The sequence below is a fragment of the Periplaneta americana genome, chromosome 2, assembly GCF_040183065.1.
Source record: "Periplaneta americana isolate PAMFEO1 chromosome 2, P.americana_PAMFEO1_priV1, whole genome shotgun sequence".
Lineage (NCBI taxonomy): Eukaryota > Metazoa > Arthropoda > Insecta > Blattodea > Blattidae > Periplaneta > Periplaneta americana.
Genome location: NC_091118.1, coordinates 21,260,372 through 21,267,347, shown reverse-complemented (window position 1 = coordinate 21,267,347; position 6,976 = coordinate 21,260,372).

Genomic DNA, 6,976 nt, shown 5'->3' with positions numbered 1-6,976 from the left:
ATAAAACCTCGTTTTGATGTACTGATAAATAAAAATGTAACAAAATGATATTGTACATTTAAGTAGCTATAGAATTTCTATTATTTCTGTAAAATAAAATAAATATTTCTTTATTAATTAATAATAGTCCAAGATAGTTTTGCAAACACTGAAAGGGGAATTCATTTCATAAACACTCGTAATAGTACTTTCTTTTGTGTATATTTTGCACGAGATCACCCCTTCTTCCAGTCCACCCTTATACAGAGCGCAGCTAATATCTGCATTCCGCTCATGAGCTGTGAGCCGGCTCGGAGAGCGCAAATCTTGTGCAGGCCTGCTGTAGAGTATAGGAGACGAAATAAGTCCTTTGCGCAAGTGGTGAATGGAGGGGGCCAGTCCAGTGACAGCTCTGGGTGAAAGTATTGCTTGAAGACGAGCGTCTAAAATGCCACCCCTACTTATCACCTTCTGCCACATGCACCTTACTCCTTAGCGGCCGTGAGCCGATGCAGACCGCCGCAACAGACTCCCGCACTGACAGGCTCCTCCCATTCGCTTGTCATCGGCTCCACCCAGATACGTCGACTTACTCTACAGATTCCAGAAACCGAGTGTAATCAGTGCTTACCTAACATGTTAAAATGCGAACAAACACTGGACTACAGCCTAGCGTTAAAAAAAAACATGTATGAAAGTGGAGAAAAACTTTTTGACCTCTGTTCCTCACTCAAAGTGAGAGTCCAAGTTTCACAACCATACAGAACAACCGGTAATATAACTGTTTTATAAATTCTAAATTTCAGATTTTTTGACAGCAGACTAGATGATAAAAGCTTCTCAACCGAATAATAACAGCCATTTCCCATATTTATTCTGCGTTTAATTTCCTCATGAATGTCATTTATATTTGTTACTGTTGCTCCAAAATATTTTAATTTTTCCACCTTTTAAAGGTTAAATTTCCAATTTTTATATTTCCATTTCGTACTGTGTTCTGGTCACAAGACATAATCATATACTTTGTCTTTTCGGGATTTACTTCCAAATTAGTCGGCCTGGGTGGCGTAGTCGGTATAGCGCTGGCCTTCTATGCTCGAAGTTTCGTGTTCGATCCCGGCCCAGGTCGATGGCATTTAAGTATGTTTAAATGCGACAGGCTCATGTCAGTAGATTTACTGGCATGTAAAAGAACTCCTGTGAGACAAAATTCCTCTGCAGTTGCGAGCGTCGTTAAATAAACCATAATTTAATAATTTTTACTTCCAAACCTATCTTTTTACTTACTTCAAGTAAAATTCCCGTGTTTTCCCTAATAGTTTGTGGATTTTCTCCTAAAATATTCACGTCATCCATATAGACAAGCAACTGATGTAACCATTATTATTATTAGTATTATTATTAGTAGTATTATTATTAGTACTATTATTATTAGTGTTATTATTATTATTAGTATTATCACTACTGTTACTATTACGCCTGCTACTACTTTCTACTACTACCAGTACTGCTGCGATTACTAAGCTTATACTACTACTGCTACTACTGCTGCTACTACTACTGCTACTACTGGTACTGCTACTACTACTGCTACTACTACTACTACTGCTGCTACTACTACTACTGGTACTACTACGGGTGCTACTACTGCTACTGCTACTACTACTACTGGTACTACTACTACTGCTGCTACTACTACTACTACTACTGCTACTACTACTGCTGCTACTGCTATTACTGCTACTGCTGCTACTACTACTGGTACTACTACTGCTACTACTACTACTGGTACTACTACTGGTACTACTACTACTGCTACTACTGGTACTACTACTGCTACTACTACTACTACTGGTACTATTACTACTGCTACTACTACTGCTACTACTACTACTGCTACTGCTACTACTACTGCTACTACTAATAGTGCTATTACTACTGCTACTACTGATACTACTACTACTGCTACTATTGGTACTACTACTGCTACTGCTACTACTACTACTACTGCTACTACTGCTACTGCTACTACTACTGCTACTACTACTACTACTGGTATTACTACTGGTACTACTACTGCTACTACTACTGCTACTACTGGTACTACTACCGCTACTACTACTACTGGTACTATTACTACTGCTACTACTACTACTACTGCTACTGCTACTACTACTGCTACTACTAATAGTGCTACTACTACTGCTACTACTGGTACTACTACTACTGCTACTATTGGTACTACTGCTACTACTACTGCTACTACTACTACTGCTACTACTGCTACTACTACTGCTACTACTACTACTGCTACTGCTACTACTGCTACTACTGCTACTGCTACTACTGCTACTACTGCTACTACTGCTACTACTACTACTGCTACTACTGCTACTACTACTACTACTGGTACTACTAATAGTGCTACTACTACTGCTACTACTGCTACTACTACTACTTCTACTACTGCTACTACTGCTACTACTACTGGTACTACTAATAGTGCTACTACTGCTACTACTGCTACTGCTACTACTGCTACTACTACTACTGCTACTATTGCTACTACTACTGCTACTATTGGTACTACTACTGCTACTGCTACTACTACTGGTACTACTACTACTGCTACTACTGGTACTACTACTGGTACTGCTGCTGCTACTCTACTGCTACTACTACTGGTACTGCTACTACTACTGGTACTGCTACTACTACTGCTGCTACTGCTACTACTACTGGTACTGCTACTACTGCTACTACTACTGCTACTGCTTACTACTGTTACTACTACTGCTACTACTGGTACTGCTACTGCTACTACTATTGCTACTGCTACTGTTACTGCTATTACTACTGCTACTACTACTACTGCTACTGGTACTGCTTTTGCTACTACTACTACTGGTACTACTACTACTACTACTACATGTTTGATCTGCTTCTGATGTGTTATAGAATAACGTTCACTTCATGTGTTTGAGATCGAGACAGACGTGTCCTTTGTAACGTGTAATCGGTTTGTGCTTTCCTTGTGTTAACCGACAACAGTCACACACTACCACATCCGCATCAGAGAGCCTAGCCCAACTCCGTTCGAACTCTTTAGGATGATTAAATTTAGCTTGTTAACTAAACAAGGAAATGTTGACATCATAACAAAAGTTTATCATTTCTGACTCACCACGGGTGCCGTACAGAACCGACCTTTCAAGCCGATGATAGCCTATGCGTAAGAATTATTGCAAACAGTCAAGTGGCATTTGTGGTGGAGAGAATAATTATGACATTGCGCAGTTGTTACCTGTTTCCGTTTGAATCAGTTCTTCATCACTGCTATGTAAAGAAGTTTTCGACCTTGTCCTCTTCTTCATCATCATCATCATCATCATCATCATCAGTGGTATATACAGACACAGAAACAAAATTTGTGCCACCTGAATTTTCCATGTTCCATTTATAAATAAGGAGCGGATTCCTATGTAATTACATATTTTTCTTGCGTGTTATAAAACATAATTAACAAAGTTAAAAATTCCGAATGTCAAGTTTCAAGTTTAAAACCCGAATTTTATTTCACATAAAAACACATATTTTCACCAAAAAAGTATGTAAATACATATTTTTAGGAAATCTATTATAAACACATAAATCTTGGAGATTTTTTCCTTAAAATACTTCTTTTACAAGAACTTTTAAATATTTTCAAACTAAATCTATTATATCACTCAGAAATACGTTATCTTTTTAAGAATTCTTGGTTGCTTCGTGTTTCTAAGCGCTGTGTGTTGTATCCGTGATCCATTTTTGTAATAGTATCGCCACAAGTTCTGAGAGCTGCTAGGTAGCATATCAATGTTATTATAAGAGAATAAATTAACGTGGACAAGAAGAAGAGATCTTGAAACACATAATTAGGAATGTTTATTGTTGCTGAAGATGATTTCATTCGGCGCTTTGTTTGTGAAACACAACGGATAAGAGTTCGGGTATAAACATTATTTAATTTAAACAAATCTCTCGCCTCTCGTTCATGCCTATGAAGTGAGGAAATAAATCTTGTTGTGATTCCCCGTTATCGGACCATAAGCATAAACTGCATAGTGTAGACGTGGTGGCATCACATTTTTTTTTACGTTAAGACTTGTGTATATTAGCCTCTTAAGATGCCTAAAATCAAATCGAGTTTAAGATCGCGTCTACAGCAATATGTAGATGAATTTAAAAACGTTTTTACTACCGACGGAAAAGTGTTATTTTGCCAACCATGTGGTAAATCAGTAAGTGCAGATCAGAGCTCTCAGGTAACCCAACATTTATCTGGAAACAAGCACATTGCCGCTGCTTCACATGTGCATTCACGGCAAAACAGTGGATATAAAAAAAATGTGTAAAGTTGCTCAAGTATTGGAGAATGTGCCTGTAGGTGAAATTGATGGTGTATGTGTTTGTGACATTCCTCTCTTTAAATATGCACGCCTGACGTCCTGTGATGTGGAAAGATCGTTTTCACAGTATAAGTCGTTGTTCAGAGATAATCGGCATGCATTTGTGATGGAGAATTTGGAGATGACCTTTATTGTTCACTGCAATTCTCGGACAACCTACTAGCAACTGATACTCAAGTGATTTGTGAGTACCTACTGTGCTCCAACCACGAGAAAGTCTCTGCCGGATGAGACGAAAGGGAGTAATGCTGTGAATGAATGTTGATGTCATAAGATGTCATAGGGTCACACACGTGGGTACTCTTATCTCTATTGGCTCGCTGTCACAGCACAGACAATAACATTGATACACACATGTTTATACTACCCTAGTTACAAAATTAGATCACTCTTAATCTCCTGGTCTTTTAATCTCTCCGTACAGGAAATAACAAATGCAGGAGAGCGCATGGTTTTTAAACAGACGTTATAACGGTAATATTATGTATCTATTTCGCTCCAATACATGACGCAATAGTAAGCACATTCCTCTCGTGGTTAATCTCCTGGTTGGAGAACAATAGTAACTTCTTTTTTTCAAGCTAAGTAAGGTATTTTTGTCATATTTAAAAAAAAAATGTTTTTTTTTTTATTTTTAGCAAATATTTTCGTACTTTTTAGCACATAAAAAATAAATATATTTAAATTTTTTAGCACATAAAAATCCGCTCCCTAGTTATAATATACTGCGCACGCAACTGATATCTTTTGACCGTAGTTTACAACGTACATGGGCACAATTTTCGGTTACGTGAGGTACTCGATTTGAAATACTTTGTTTACTAGGAGAGGAGACTGCAGAGTAGGATGGGAAATATAAACTCTTGTGACCTGCGTCACCTTATCGTAATCGCTAAGGCGGTCAATGGCGAATTATTAGGAAAGCGCTTGGTTAACGTGAGGGACTCGAAAATTTCTATTCAATTTGGCAAATTAATTCGGCAGCTTTAATCATAAACCTCTTTACTGTTTCTCCGTAGCTGAATTGATTTAAATCACAGGCGAGAAATTGCGTAACTAGCCAATAATATTCCATCACGTTGTCTACGTTTATTTTCTTGAATATTCTGGCGTTTATCAAGATTACTTAATATATTTGCACGTTCTCGACCTAAAATAATTTCAGAAAATCATATTTCGTTTTCTACGCACATTTGATATTTTTTTAATAAATTTCTTTTGGAAATAATACGTACAAACAACATTTAATTCCTCGTACCTTTTAATGTAGCGTGTTTAAGGTATAATGTCGTATTTAGTATACTATGCAAATGTTAAGATCGTAAATTTTCTTCGGAATAGTTCGAAAAAATTACATTTAATTTGTCTTACCTTCTAATTCAGCATGTTCTTTATGACATAAGGAGTAATGTCGTTGTATATTAAATTTATTAATGCCTAATAGGATTTTCGAGCATAACATACATCGTATGTTCTCTCCTTCTAAACAGCAAAAAAACTCTTCCTCCCATTCCTCATGAAATAATCGTTTTCTAACGCGTACACACTGCTTTGATAATGCCATTATCCCACTACTGATATTGCTTATGTAACTGATATAGAACCTGCCCACGCCTAGGAGCAACGTGAGGGAGGAACGGGACTGTGAAGATGATGTCACGCAGAGCGATAAGCTCTGTGAAGGTCAGTGAGGCACTAATTCTCAAGTGAGGCACGATGCCCAAGTATGGTTTACAACTACAGCTTCAGCCAGATCACTTACTCGTATATTTGCGCAAGAGTTTTGAACTTTTAGTAATTATTCGGTTTTTCCCTTCCGAACATGTCATCAAACCTTTTGTTGGATAGATGATACTCTCCACTCCTTACGAAGCCAATTGTGTAACGAGCACTGTCTTCAATCATAGTAGCGATATTTATTCTAGAATTTATAACAGATTAATTATTGTGAATTATTCTCATCTAGTTAACTCAGTCTTAAATTAAAAAATATTTTTTTAATTGTCATTTATTGTAATTTATGTAATTATATTATTTATTGAATCCCCATCTAAGTAAGAGATCACTCTCTTTCAGGGCTGTGCTAGAATTCTTGTATATTTAAGCCTACACTTTTCCTTGTATACTTTTGTAGCAATAAAATAATATATTTATTTATACAGTGTGAACAATAAGTATGAAATATTGCTAATAACGTCTTAAATTTTAAGTTTGATACAAAAGCTTTTAGAGATAAACCATGCAATATGATACGAGTGTTTGAAAAAAGTTATTCTGGCATACAAGCTGTGACAGTAAACTTTATTTTTTTAATGGCACCCTGTATTAAAATTGAGGACGTAGCTGCAATAAGGTCCCATACTCCAAAATTATGTTCTGAGATATACTTACTTACTTACTTAGGCTACTTACTTACTTACTTACTTACTTACTTACTTACTTACTTACTTACTTACTTACTGGCTTTTAATGAACCCGTAGGTTCATTGCCGCCCTCACATAAGCCCGCCATTGGTCCCTATCCTGAGCAAGATTAATCCAGTCTCTAT